This window comes from Pyrgilauda ruficollis, unplaced genomic scaffold (genome assembly GCF_017590135.1).
Source record: "Pyrgilauda ruficollis isolate IOZ18807 unplaced genomic scaffold, ASM1759013v1 scaffold74, whole genome shotgun sequence".
Classification (NCBI taxonomy): domain Eukaryota; kingdom Metazoa; phylum Chordata; class Aves; order Passeriformes; family Passeridae; genus Pyrgilauda; species Pyrgilauda ruficollis.
Window position 1 is genome coordinate 1,874,276 of NW_024529266.1, and position 15,164 is coordinate 1,889,439.

Here is a 15,164-nt window from a genome sequence, read left to right on the forward strand (position 1 = left end):
TAGTGTGTCAGGATTCAGCTGATACAGTGCTGACAGAGGTACCTGATGGTGCAGCTGGTCCTCTATCATTTAACTGACTATTAATTGACTTCAAATGTAATGAAGGACACAAATAATAAACTTCCTACAATTGTAAATGTGAATTTGCCATTTAAAATCATAACAATGAGAAAAATCAGCAGAAACCAGCACTAAATAGGCAACTCTCTCCAGATAAACAACAGCACTCCCCACAACCCTTAAATGACAAGACATTTTCATAGAAAAGAGCAAACCATTATCACACTTTGTAAAGATCTCAACAAGTTTGGAGTGTCCATTCTGTAAAGCCAAATCTAACAATGTTGCTCCATCCTCATTAGGTAATGCTAATGCTGATGACCCTCCAGGCTGGGCTGCCAAGAACAGGGAAAGCTTAACCAAGCCCAGAATCATCACAAGGTAGAGAAGAGTTTCTCTTTGTTCTCTTTGTTCAGGCCCTTAAAAAAAACACAGCAAGCAGATCAAAATCATCAGTAACAAACCCCAGCATTCTATCATACTTGCTGGTAAGCATCAAAAGACACTTATTATCTACTATCTGCAAAAGTAACAGCTCAGTTCAGACCTACGAAATTGTTTTGGCAGAATACATTAGGTCTTTCACTGAAAACAGCAGTTACATACTTAATTGCATATGCAGAGCTAAAGAATAGCTAAATGCTATCTAATGTCTTCCATCAAAGAAAACAGCTGGAATTAAGATCATTCCAGCTGTTAATTAATTATTATTTTTCTCTTTCTCTATATGCAATATAGCATTCAGGACCAGAAAATGTTCCAGTGGAGATGATAGCTAAAAAGCAATTTTTCTGTAATTTGCCTTGCCTCAGCAATACAAAACATCCAGCAGCACAGCAAAGTACCTATAAACTAAAAAATTTTAAAATATTAAGAAAAGGGATACGATTTCTCAAGACAGTCTGCTTATCAGGACAGTAAGAGATCCATATAAGCTTATAAGCTATAAAATAACACACACATACATAGAATATGCCCGATAATTCCTGCTTCTCTCTTCTCAAAAGGTGACTTCATGTGCCAATCCTTCCTCTCCTCTCCACTTTTTAGTATATAATCGTCAACTTCAATAAAAGAGTACACAACCATTACTTAGTCACTAGATGCTGAATCATCATTCACACTATTCCCTGGCCTGTCTTCAAGGAAAGATTTATTTGCCTTAATACATACATTCTCAAACAAAAGGTCTCTGCAATTTAAAGGCAATAAATAAAATATTCTCAAGTGCTACTCAACCAGTTTCTTACATTGATATTTTGGTAAGAAGTTAAACATAAGGGTTCCTCCACAAGGGTCAAGTATTTAGGGACCATTGCTCTACAGATTGCAGAACAATTAGCTAAAATATGTTAGGTTTCCAGTGATTTAAGAAATGTCACTGAAATCTCAATTTCCTTCCCTTCACAGCTTCCTTTTACATAATTGAAGGCTGCTGCCATGTCTCAGCCAAATACATCCTCTCTGGACATTCTAACAGAAGAGTTGCCTTCTACGAAGCTGAATGTCTTCTCTGGAGGCAATGGGGGGAAAGTCATTAGCCTCTTTTGAAAATGTTGGACTTCAAGTGCTATTATATTCCAAATATCTCATAGAACCAGAATTGCAAGGAACTTAAGGAACTTTCCCTACCACTACAGAGGGAAAATCACTGTAGCATCTCCACTGATGATACAGTTTTTTATCTCAGTATTTGGTATTGAGTATTTGGTGGCAACCTATCCAGACTTTTTACTTTTCCATTTCAAGTGGAATCAAAACTTCCAGACAGTCAAATCCCAGAAAAACATGCCATGCTTCCTTCAATAAATGAAAGAAATTCCAGGCATCAGAGTAAAAGGGAGCTTCAGGGCACAGCCTCCAGCACTTCAACAGCCAGCACACTTGAATGTAGTGTCTGAAAACTATTTTTATTGCAGTTCTAACAGAAGTAGACTCATTAATAAGACACAGGGAGAATTCTTTATACCAGAATATCACTAAACATTTACATAATATTTACCTAAGTATTTGTGGAACACACATATAAAATGTCACACCATTTTTTTTTAAACTTCATCTTACTGTGGCTAGCCAATATGTGACCTGACTGCCTGCCTATGCAACAATTTTCTCCACAAGTTTCAGTCTTTAAAATTTTTTCTTGGTCTTCCCATTTCAGATTCTAGGAAAATACATGTCCATCTGGGCACAGGATCTGCTGTAGGATCCAGGGCCACAGAGGAAAGTAATGAATCATGGGGTGTTTTTTTCCTCCAAGGTCTACAAAGTGTTTCTAATTTCAGTCTTTGGAAAGGATGATCATTGCTACATTTTAGTTACTAACACTAACGTGATCTATAGCGTTCACACATCTATGACACATGATAGCACAGATGTTTCAAAGTTTTGGTTTTTTTTTTATACCACTGAATCCAACTCAAGTATTTGCAGATTGCTTTGCTAAATAGAACCATAAGCAACATGGAACCACTGAAAGGCCTGGATTGGAATTAAACTTCAAAGATCACCTACTCCAAAGACCCTGCCATGGACAGGGACAGCTTCCACAAGAGGAAGTTTCTCAAAGCACCATCTAACCTGGCCTTGACCAATGGAGCCCGGAAGATCTGACTGAAACTCACTGTTTCAAAGCCCAGTCAAACACTACTCATCAAACACCTTGGTCTGCCTGGATCTGAGACCTTCTTCTATGGAGGAAATCAAAATAAGCACAGTTAAATCTTCCCAAAACCTGTGGATGATGTGCTACTTCAAAAATGAGAGACCACAGTACAATTTCCTCCTCAGCCAGATGTGATTTGAACACACACAGCTGCAAATTTCCTCTGATCACTGATGGAAGCATACCCTGTTCCCTCCATTGCAGAGTAATTGAAAATAGGGCATGGTGCAGAGGGAAATCCAGGGGACGCAGGGCAGAAGACAAGAAAACATCAGACGGACCACAATGCAACAATCAGCTAGGAGAAGTCTCTGCTGTTTAGACGTGGATGCCTTTCCCATTATACCAACGTCAGAAATGAAAAACAATGCTCAAAGCCCGGATCTCTCACTCACTCAGAGAATGACCTAACAATTCAGACACAGTATGAAAATGTGTGCCAGTATGATCCCTTTCACTAGCTGTATATCTGAATAGAGATTGATCACATCATCTGTGCTTTGCATAGACAGCACTGGCCCCAGTGCTATTTCTGTACTTCAGAGTCTCCCCTGAAAGGACTTCAGCAGACTCAAGGCTGTGCCACCCATCTGGACCCCAGCAGAAAACCTTGTCTGGAGTGTTTATATATACACCAGGGAGTTCAAGTTTAAATACCCAGGAAATTACGTGGTCCAAAATGCAGATCCTGAACAAATATTATCCATTCACAGGAAAAAAAAAAAAAAAGTTTTCAGATTTGCTGCTTGATCTGGAATACTGAAACTCTGTAAAGTCCCACTTTAGACATCAAGCTATGTTCTTCAGATGCTTCCAACTAGATCATACTACACTACACTACACTGTTAGAAACAAGACAACAGACAAATTAATCTAATTAAAACACATGCAAATACATCATACAATATTAAGCATGCCAAATGTCTGTAGATGCAACCCCAATCCTCAGACTAAATGCGTTGAAACAAAAAGGCAAACTTTACTCTGAACGTTGACCTGAGGCCACTGGGTTTCAATGTATACCATAACAATGTAAAAAAAGCCAGATAAGCTTGCTCTGAGGATGATAAGATTAGCACTTTCCCACTCAGCAAAAAAGGAGCCCTTAAAAAGCCCTCTCCCTGATGAGGAATAGCCTTCTCTCTGCTCCAGCACAGCAGTAAATAAAGTTACTCTTCTGGCAGCCAAATCTTACAAACAATGCAGTATGAATAAGTCTGGTGCAAAAGAACAAGTTTTAAAAATAACAGTAATTAATCTCTGTCTTCTGAAACCACCATCTAAAACAATAACTTCTACTATCTCACCACAAATAGTCTAGTAACTGATCTTTATCAGCCTAACCTAACAACCTCCATCTAACCTTATGCTAAATTTGTTCATGGCCAGCTTGAATGCACATGGTAGCTGAACCACCCCGCAGGTTCACTGTCTGCCTTCAGCCCTGATGCACTTAGTCAGAGACAGCACTCACATTCTTTTCTGTCCTTTACCTCTCTAGATGATGCGTTTGCTGGGCTACTCTTCTTAATAGTCCCACATGGCTTGCCCAGGAGTGGACAGAAACTGATGACATAAAGCAATTACTGATATCTTCACAACAGTAAAATCTGAAATTTGAACTGTCTACTCAGAAGGACAAATGGAATGGTAAGTATGCTCTTCAGTACAAGGATTTTTCACCACAAGGACAGTGAAGCACTGGGACAGGTGTCCCACTATCTGTCCTTGGAAACCTGATCCTTTGCAACCTGATACAGCTCTAAAGCTAGCCCTGCTCCAAGTGGAGGGTAGGACCAGATCACCTCCAGGGACACTTACATCCAAAATCTGCTGTTGTCCTATTCCAGAATCAGCAATACCAAAACAAAACAAAACAACTAAAAAACCAAAAGAAAAAAAAAAATTTAAAAAAAAATTAAAGACATGATGACTGATTATAAGCTTTTTAAACAGACCTGCCTATAAAGAAAATATTTTCATTTAAAGATGATAAAGTTCTGAAATAACAGGAGATCAGCAATTGTTTCCCTTAAGAACAATTTCTAGTTTCAGTTATCTTCTTTTACCTCCTTCTCTTATACTTCCTCACGGTGGCAGAACAAATGGCATTTTCCTACACTTTTCACTTTATTTTCCCATTCCCCTGAGGAAGAATTCAAATGTGGCATAAAGGCAGGGAGCGGGGAACCACAAAGAAAACACAACATAAAGAAAACTATCCAGAAATAAACATACACACAGACCAATATTGTGGAAAAAGCCCAACATAATTCAACTGCATTCTGTAGCAAGCTGGAACAAAATAAGGAAAAAAAGGAAAACACAAGACTTCTTCAACATATTCATATTTAAATGGTATAAAATACTATTTAATTTCAATGGTATTAAATGCCATTTTCCATCAATGCACAAACGAAACCACTCCTATGATCTGAAGGACATGCTGCTGGCTGATTCAGACAGGGTCAGCTACTGCAAGGTAGGTGGGGCTGTAAATGACAGGCACTATCAAGACTGTTTTGCATTGCATCCCTGTTTTCCAGTCAAAACATTCTGTTTGGGTTACAGAGCTGAGCCAAACAGTCTGTTTTCAACATTTAAAAAAATCCTTTTGTTCTTCCCTGCACCTGAATCCCTTCCTACGTCCAAAAAAACAAATTAAAACCAAATATTTCTCTCTGACAGAAATGACTAAGCCCCTTCTGGGCTCTGAATCTCATTCATTTCCTGAAAACTCTTAAGACTGAAAAGCAGGGGGAGACATCAAAACAGGCTGACAAACTCAATTTTTTTCCTGGCTTCATACTTTTATACATTACTGCTAATTTTTTCGTTTCTCCATTAGGAATGAGATTATTTATAAAGCTGTCTCAGTGCACCCCACTTCTGCAAAAACCCACACAAGTGGTTTTGTTAAGGGACATCAGGCTGCAATGCTTGAAGTCAGGCACGTGACAGACCATTTGAGAGCATACCCATATGAACCAACTCCCAGAGACTAGCATCAATCCTACAGAAGAAAAGGAGAGGAGAGAAGGTAAAGGTCCATCGCAAAGGGAATCTTGCCCCAGCAGTTTTAGCAGCAGGAGGGCCAGAAAAGGCTCCCATCCACCAGCCCTATGCATCACGGTGCCCCACCTACATCTCAGATGAAGTTCCAGCTGACTCTATGATGCAAAACACTACAGGAGATGGTGTCTGTTGCTGGGAGGGATATTCCTTATCCCTTAGTACTGCAGCCAAACACTCCCTCGAGGTGTCTGGTGTAAGACACTTGTTTGCTGAGGGCCAGCCAAGTGCAGAATACCAGCTGGGACAGCCTTTCAGCCAGGAGAAAAGCTGGGTTCTCCAGCCCAGTGCTGATTGAAGGCTGAGGTCTGGGTCAGACCACAGCTCCATATCTGGTCTCTTCAGCAGCAGAGTGGCTCCAGAGCCCCACTTCTCTATACTGCCTTCAATAGGAAACTTTATCTTCTGCATCATTTAGAGTACTCGCTCTGCGTATCTCCAAGTGCTCAGTGCTTTTTCCCAAAAAGCCTCTTCATGGTCAAAGGGATCTCAAAGGCCTCCTCTCTGCCGTTATTTCTACTGACCAGGAGATGAGAACCATACACTTGCTGGAAACCCATAGCTTGAAGCGTGCTTGACAATATCCTGCCCCAGGCAGGTTTCTGGGTCAGCAGCAGGCTCTAGAAGACATCTGCTTCACAACACACAGGCTAGCATCCTCCTCCCTCTGTCAGGCACAGTGTCCAAAAGGACAAACTCCTACTGAGCCAAAGATTTATCTGTTTCTCTAACTTCCTGAATTCTCTGACCAAAATACAATTACCTCTCCTCACAAATCTCACCAGACCTAGACACACTTATCCACCATTCCCAGTATTTTTCTAATTCTGTGAAGGAGAACAGGCACTTTGCACTCCTCTCCGTTTCCTTCCATGGGGAAAAAAAAAAAAAAAATCTAAAATTCCAGCTGAAGAGAACACACAGAATTTTCTTTAATTTACATCAAAACCATGACATCTACCAGTCAGGTTTGAGCTTGTGCACTTTAGAAGGAATATGTGTAATACCAAGTGAAAAGAGTAACATTAATTACAAAGAAAAGGGGAGGGAAAGGGCCATAAAGGAAAAAATGTCACTGAAAATGGGAAAGTGTCCCCCAAAGGCAGACTCTAAAGCAACACATAAAGCAACATGGTAGCTCAGTTCATTCCACAAGACCTATCCCAAGAAAACAATTACAATGCTTTTATGAAATAAAACGGAAAATCTTCTTGTTCACAAAAGGGAACTAAACACTGTTTCCTTCTTTACAATCCACAATTAGTTTTCTTAATTCAGGCTGTAAAATTATTGCTTCTATTAATAGACAAAAACCTAAAAGAGCAGTCTTCCTCTTGAAAATAACTGTAAATGGTGGCAAAGCTGGCATCAAGTGTTCTTCTTTGTCTACCAGCATAGTTAAGTAACCCAGACAACATGAACTCACTCTCTTGACAGGGCCTCCAAAACAATCAGAAACTAAATGCCCTCAGCTTCTTGTCCATAATATACACTGCTTGTAAAGTGCCCTCCTGTGCTCCCATTCGCCCTCTGACAGCGGAGAAATGTAAACCTGTGTTGTCAAGGATAAAAAAGCTGCAGGCTGAACCTATGTCTGATGGCTCTTGGGACTGCCAGTACTGGAAGGCTGCCATAACCTGACAGTACTAAGAAAAAAAGAGTTACTTGGAAGCATTTTTCTCATTCAGATTAATTTCTTCTTTCTCTCTTTTTCTCTTCTTTTAGTCTTTCTTTCCTCCCTTCCTTCTTTGCATCCTTCCTTTTTTTTACAATTTTGTTGGTAAACAAAAGTTCTGTGGGAAAATTCTCTTCTCCTTTTTTTCTGGCAGCACTAACAATTTCTTTAGCTTATTATTTAATACTGATTGTCTCCATAAATTCAATAATCCAGTTCAGAAAGAAAATATCCTTTATCAAGGTGCAATAAACAAAATCAGCTTCTCCCTCTCCCTCCTCCCTCCCCCTCCTTCCCCTTTCCTGAAACCCACCAACAAATAAATGTCTAAGCATAGCACCTTTGCTGAGTCCCCAGTTTTCTCTAGCACCAAGATGCTGATCTCAGCATCTGACCTCCCTGTGGGATTGAGCAGCTCTTGTCACAGCTGTCACACAGACATCTATTACAAGTGAGGATTACAAAAAGGGTCATGCTTCTTGTTTCTTTCGTTCAGCTTCCTATAATGTGGCCAGTAACTCCTGACCTGTGCAATTACACTAAATTCCTGAATTATTTGCAATGTTCTCTAGACAAGCTCTTGGCTCTCTTTATCCAATCCTTCTTATACCTTATAAAAGGAATACAAACATTTTTCCTGAATACCAAAACTCCTACGACTAAAGAGTTCCTCTATCATTCCATCAACCCTTACATTTCTAAATCCTCATAAAAATCAATGAGGTCAAAAAACAGCATATGGTGCAATAGTTTTCTCCAGCAACATGTCACTCAAAATTATTTTTTCCAACAAAAATAGCCCTGCAGCTCTGAAAACTGACTGAATCGCAAAAGTGTTATGTCCTAAGTAGTGATGGATGCTAGCAGCCACATCTTTCATAACATTCATATTAAAAAGAACATTTTGACAATGTCAAGTGTCAAGACACCTCCAATCTTTGGTACAAGGAGTTGTAGGGACAGCAGGTAGGGGAAGTTCTCATTCTACTTCTAAATACTCATAGATTTCTAGATCCTGTTTCTCACCCATTTTGGACTTTCAGAGCATGTAGAAGAATAGAGGGATAACCCTTGAACAACTCACTGTTGAAGATGAAGGACTTCTCCTCATGTGCTGAGACAACTGAAGCTCTCCAGTCTCAGTCCATCCTCTTCTCCCTCCCTCTCCTTCCCCTCTGTGCACCGGCCTCCCTCAGCCACAGACAGCCCTCAGCTTTGCTTGGCTTCCTTGGCTTTGGAGACAAAAATACAGTGATGGGGACAGCACAAGGAAGCAACTCCAGTCAGTGCTTCTCTGAGTCAGGAGAGAGGATCAAAACTATACTTTCCAAAAGGAGAGAGAAAGGATACAGCAGTTAAAGAAAAATTATACAAACTGTCTAGAGGACAGCAAAATAGACAGGAGGCCCAAGCCTGGACCTCAGAGAGAGACACGGAGAAGGAGTAGCCTCCCTTGGGCTGAAGGAAAAGCTGTCCAGAAAGCTTACAGGAGCCCCCCATCAAGGGTGGGCCCAAGCACTGCCCAGGCAGAAGTGCACTGACAGATCCCACTGTAAATGAGCATTACTACCAGGTCCCAGGAATTTGCTTTGTTTATTCAGAAACCAGGCAAAAGACCCTGGCTTCATATAAGAGCTGCATCTGTTGTACAAAAAGAGATGTCACTTCTTCAAGTTCAGCTGTGCCCGTGAGGCAACCCCACCACAGTATGCTGAAGACATGCTTCAAATGTTCACACAGACTCTGTATGGCAATAGGGGCACATATCCCAACTTTTTTGGCCGCAATGAAATTTCATTTATGTATAGTATTTTAATCTGAAAAGTGAACAAATTATGAAAAATACATAGAAACAAAAAATACAAGATCTATAAAAGTCTTGCAGGGGCAACATATTCTTTTTCCATATAAACACTGCAGTACACCTGAAAATCAACAATTAGCACAACTGAAAATTAAAGAATTTTGCTATGTGGATAGCAGTTGCCCTGGCAGAGCTTACTCTGATAGCCGCTGAGATGATCTCTGACTCTCTGGGTCTACAGCAAAACCAGGATAACTTTTCCCCAAGTTTCAAGCAAGCAGGTACCCAGCTGGCTATGCCCAAGCATCTCTCAGTACCCCTGGCATCCTGCTGATGCTTCTGGATTGGGTTTCAGCTGATGAAATGCTTAAATTGGCCTGTGAAAAAAACTACAGCTGTTCTTCAGGCTTTGATACAAGGTCCTCATTGCTAAAATACAACAGTTTTTCCAGAAGTTGAACAAATATTTACCCCACATCAAAATGAAACAACTAACAGCCCTTTTTTTCCCTGTCTTGTCTAGCCAATATTTGAATGAGACTTAGTATTTGGTTTTACATCTGTTAAAGGGGTTGTTTGCAACAGACAGACAAAAAACATTCCTCAGGTTTTAAGTTATCTGTCATTAAGAATTAGAAAGATTTAAGATGTGAAAAAAGCCCTTACCCAAAGAAATGAGCTTAACCGATGTGTTTTTATTTCCCAAAAGCTTGCATACATCTCTTTCATTTTGGCTGACATGGAAACTTCCTGTCTTCTAATTTTCAGCAATTTAAAGTACCAAAAGGAAAACAGCCAAAACGACCAAATTTTCAGTTAAAAACATGTGAAGCTATCAAGTAAAACACAGTTTCCACCCTCAGCTATAAATCAGCTGACTCTGCAAAAGAAAAATATACTCTTCAGTAAACCCTAACTACAGTTTTTTGTTTAATATGAAACCTAAAACTAGGAAAATCCCACCTGATTTTATTATGAAGCTTTTCAGTAGCATACCCTAACATAAAGTTTCACAGGTATTTTCATTTCACTTCCTCTACAACTAAAAAACAAAACACTTATAAACTTGTTTAATGATATTTTCCCCAAAGAATGACTATAGTCATAAATGAAGGATAAACTCTGACAGAACAATGGCAAAAATTATGTTCACTCTGCACATTGGAATGCCTACAGTAACATACTCTTCTCTGACTATCATCTTTTTCTCCCAAGTTCAAATATCTCACTTGGTTAGAATTATGGCTGCAAAGCTTCATTATACAGTTCTTGCTTCTTTTAAACAGCTCTAATCATAAATAAAGAACTGCATTCACAGTGAGTCAAGGCAGAAAAACCTTCTAGGGAGACAGAGTTACAATGACCATCTTTTTTAACTCTCTGGCCACAAACCAAATCTCTGATTACCCCTCTCAAACTTGAACAATTTTTCATATTAATCACAAAATAAAGCACAAGAGTAGAGAAACTAGACCAGTGAGATATTCTGCTCTGAACTGTACACCAAACCACTGTTAAAAGCTTTCTAACTTCAAATAAAACTCTGTCGCCTTCTGGGCAGCTTCCAAGGTTTGGAAGGTGGTAGATGTTCCAGGTTGAAGGCAACTTTTCATAAGCAATGGCCATCATCAAATCATTATCCAGTGATTGCAGATCTTTCATCCTTAGCTCAAACTCATCCAGCAGCATCTTGTGACTGCTGGCAGTGACACATTCTGTGTGATCAACCAGAATGATAGATTTTAAGTGATGGGACAGCTGCCAAGGACCACAGGTGAGAAACCCACTGTGTACATCAACACAGACACAGAAACTGCTTCTTGGTATCCATGGCCTGTAATCATAATGTAAATTAATCATTAACATCATCTGTGTTCAGAAAATACACCAGTTATTTTTCACTCTCATCTGCCTCTAAGAGCTGTGGCTGCTCATAAAGAATTATTTTATTCTTTCCTTTCATTACATTGATTTGTCTTAGGATGCCCACCAAACATTTATACTGATGAACTTGGATTCAACTAGACTTGAACTGATAGTCCTCCCAATTATACCAACTTGATTAATTCTAGAACCAGTCTTTTTAGGTGAGAGTTCTTTAACCACAGTAGAAAGAATTGAAGATTCTTGGATAAGCATAAAGAAAAATTAGATGCTCTTGAAAAGAGTGGCATTATGGTCTGCAAAATGAATTCTGAGTAATAAATCTATTTATTAAAACTGAATTTGCATTTACCCAGGCCAAAACCTGAAAGATTTTATCTAATGCACTCTTCAGGGTCTTGGCAAACTTGATTAAATGCTGTTACTTACAGCTGGGACCCTCAAAGTCCAAGGGAGTTTTTCCCTTTAACCTCTTCAGCATTTTGTCTTTCCTTCCTACTCCTTTGACATCTAAGGCAGTGTGCATGCCTAAAGGAGGATATCTAAAAGAGGTGCAAGCTGTACCTTTCACTGGAGAGTTAACCATGATGTACTAAGGGCACAAGTTTAAATTTTCCAAAGTACTCTGAAAAGCTACAAGTACAAGTGCAATCTAGTAACTGCAGAAGAAAGCATATAGTTACCACAACTAGTTGTTTTTAAAGCGCTCTGTGTTCCCTTATATGCAATTTGGCTACCATAAAATAACACTAATATCAGCAGGGATATAGTTTAACCTCACATTTTATTGTTATCTGTTCATGGCTTTTGTCATGATTAAGTGTTGCCTTTAGTCATCTGATTTTGCTCCTACCCCAGAAGCAACCATATAACAGTGTCACAGAATATACTGAGATCTTAAAATTAAAACCCAGCTGGAACAAACCTAGTATTGCATTTTCCCCAGCTGCAATCCATGACAATTATTTAGCGTTTACAGGTTCAGAGGAGCCAGTTTGTAATAGCAATGTCCCTCCCTTTTTTATACTTTACACTTATTTTCAGACTCTAAATCCCCTTTAGAATGCAAGAGAAAACAAGGAGATCCTATTGCACAGGTACACTACATCTCATAGCCTCCTACTCACACAAATGAAAAGGTCTCAAAGCACACAATAAAGGTGACAAGCAGGGTGTTTGTTACATCCATGAGGGAGACAAGCCCAAGGCAGAGAGCCAGCTGGGAGGCAACACAGATGTCCCTTGTTTGCAGCGAGGTACCCTGGAACAGTTTCCGAGACTCTTCTGTACCATGTGCAGTTCCCACAGAGCTCCCAGCATCACAAGCAGGAGGATCTTGCAAGCCAGGCTGACAGCTGCACCAGCAGAAGGCTCGGAAATAGCAGGACTTTTGCAGGTGTTAGGATTACCAGAGGCACAGAATCAATCACATTAAAAATTATGCCATCTCTGAAGGATGCATTTTAATGCAAGCCCCATGGTGCATGTCCAGTAAAGCTTAATCCAATGCTGTGTTGGGATTGCTACAAAAGGCAGGATCACCTATGGAGAGTCAAACTCAGCCTGGATCCTAAAGGCCATCATTCAAATCCCTGCATTTTCCCCATTACAGCGACAGTTATATCAAACTGTCCAGTCATGCCGAGCTTTGAAATGGGGTGTGGGTAGAGCAAAGAGTGGAAAAATATAAACGTGAACTAAGGCTCACATGGAGCTATGGACTGAAGAGTGCTGCCACTAACTCGCTCAGCAAACACTATGTGTCTCTTCAGGGATCCATCTTAAACAAAGTAAAACTCAGCATCCACTGGGAGATAAATGTCCTTGTCAAATTTTGCATGTATAGTCACTAGTCCCTGAAACTGAAAGTGCATTCTCAAACATCCAGTAAATTTCTCATCTTCAACCCACTGATGTATAAATCAGGTCTAAGTTTATTGTAGTCTTCATAACTCTACTATACAGAGGCTCTGATACAGTGACAAATCTTAAGTTTCCTACTACACTTAGCAAACAACACTGTTTTTATGCCTGCAATAGCAAAGCTGATTTTTAAAAATGCCTTTTAAATAATGTCTTTCAAGCAATTCCTTTCATCTTATCCCACAAAAATATAATTGGCTTTTTATTTAAAATGCACCAGAATAACCTGAACCCAAATATTTTGTCATTTACAAAAGCAAGTTTTGTTTTAAAAAATAAAAGAAATTCACAAGTGATTTAAATTACCTTAGACTTAGCTTTCAAAAAGAAGCACCAATGCAATTCTACAAATGGTTTCAAAGAACACTAGTTCCCAGATATCTGGGACAGCTGGGTTTCTTTATAGTAAATAGAAAGCAACCAGCCAAGAAAAACCTGTCATACAATAGCTTCAAAAAAGAACAGGAAAAGGATCTAAGAAGTGGCAAACAATAACAAATGCCTGACAAGTCTGAGGGAGGAAATTTAGATCAAGCTGCATTTCCTTGAGGACAGTGTGCTACAGCACAGTTCCTGACTGCTACAGTGTTTCTAAATAAGGCAGAATTGCCCCAACATCTGGCAGAAAGCATGCTACAGAAGAATATCTAAGCCACATTTCCAAAGATGCCTGCCCTGCTCTATTTAAAAGTTACCAAAGCACTGACTGCACCGGCTCCATAAATAAGCCTTGTTAAAAACAAAGCACAACACAGTAGCACAGAAAATTCTGTGGCTGAAAACCACACTTATGCCTCTGACTGTCCTTACCCTGCTCATTAAAAACCAAACACTTCACTGTGGTGCGACTCTTGCCACTCTTAACAACTTCACATCTTGGCCTGCCTTCCCCAAAGACATCTTTCTCGTCACTCACAACAATGCAAATTCTGCATGTGTTTTCTTCTTCAGTGCAGACAAATCTAATGAACTGGGGTGAAGAGGCAAAGGCTGGTTTCAAGCACAAAATCTTCCTCAGATAGGACTATTCCTGTAAGGACAAATGTAGACAACATTATGAGTTCAGTATCATGAGCAAACATGCCTGTCATCCCCACACACTGATAACACCCCTCTTTCTAGTGGCCTGAAGTGTTATTACAGCTGCAAAGTGTTTTCTTCTTTTTCTCTTTGGGTTTTGCACTACTATAACCAGAATGTGCTCTCATTACTGCAGTTGCTGCTTTTACTGTTGTTATTAAAATAATATTTTTTTAAATAATTTATTGTAGCTGTAAATAACCATTTTGGTCTGTTGAGTAATAATGTGGAGGGCTATTCTGGGGAGATAGGCATAAGGTAAAGTCTCTGAAGGTCCTCCACAGTCTGCCCCAGTGGGTTCAGCCTGGTAAACAGAAGCACAGCAGAATTTCTTCCACACGGGCGCTTGAGGCCACAATTCTCAAACCATCTCTACGCCCTCTGGACCCCTGAGTCAGAGAAAGTATACAGCCACACAGTTTTCATGTTTTCTTTGCCCTACCCATGCAAAACAAGGGAGACATTCTTGGAAACATTTCTCACTTAATTAGCCACTGTTGGTGGGAAAAAAATTCAAGCCAAATTTTAGCCATACTGCTGCTTTTTAAAAAATGTTAATGTGGGTTCACAAAGGACAGAGAAACATCTTAAACTAATTACATTACATAATGTATAAGCAAGAGGGAGAATTTACAAATCCCTGTCTAGAGGAAAAAAGACAGTGAAAACCTCACGTGTACACAATAAAAAACAAGTTTTATAGAGCTCACTCCTTACAACACTAAAGAAAATAAAAGTAACTGTCATTTAAGCAAAGACTTTACAAAAAGAAGGCAAACTGGCAGCTACCTTATATCTGGCCAAACAATTAAGTGATTCAATTGGAAAGTCACAAATTATCCAAAAAGAGTTTAAACCCTATATTACAGTATATGATTCAGAGATAACACAGAAAGTAATAGTGTGATAACCATACAGTATCAAAAATATTATTTTTGATACTGTATGGTTATCACACTTGGCATTCGAAATAGTTATTTCATGCAAGCTCCTGTCATCAT

The 15,164-nt window shown here is 39.5% G+C and overlaps 1 protein-coding gene across 7 annotated transcripts in view; it reads right to left on the reverse strand.

The window, feature by feature from the left end:
• The window catches only part of ARHGEF28 (Rho guanine nucleotide exchange factor 28), a 120,121-nt gene that overhangs the window by 85,614 nt on the left and 19,343 nt on the right, over positions 1–15,164 (reverse strand). The gene's annotated exons all lie outside the window — the stretch shown is intronic.